This window comes from Hyaena hyaena, unplaced genomic scaffold (genome assembly GCF_003009895.1).
Source record: "Hyaena hyaena isolate Hyena2069 unplaced genomic scaffold, ASM300989v1 scaffold_27, whole genome shotgun sequence".
Classification (NCBI taxonomy): domain Eukaryota; kingdom Metazoa; phylum Chordata; class Mammalia; order Carnivora; family Hyaenidae; genus Hyaena; species Hyaena hyaena.
The window spans coordinates 2,833,065-2,833,421 of record NW_024080659.1 but is presented as its reverse complement, the minus strand read 5'-3'; positions in this window follow the sequence as shown (position 1 = coordinate 2,833,421).

Sequence of the window (357 nt, the reverse complement as noted above, 5' to 3'; positions counted from 1 at the left end):
GGCAGCACCAGAGAAAGGACTGTGACCCCAGCCTTGGAGAGGGAGGGGCACAAAATAAGCGCCCGCCAGGCCCTGACGGACGTGTACTGGAGAGGTGCCTCTCTTTAAGATGTTAGGATCTTGGGGCGCCTGGGTGGCTTAGTCGGTTAAGCGTCCGACTTTCGCTTAGGTCATGATCTCGCGGTTCGTGGGTTCGAGCCCCGCGTCGGGCTCTGTGCTGACAGCCAGCTCAGAGCCTGGAGCCTGTTTCAGTCTGTGACTCCCTCTCTCTCTGACCCTCCCCTGCTCACACTGTCTCTCTCTCTCTCCTAGAAATAAATAAATAAATAAATAAATAAATAAATAAAGATGTTAGGA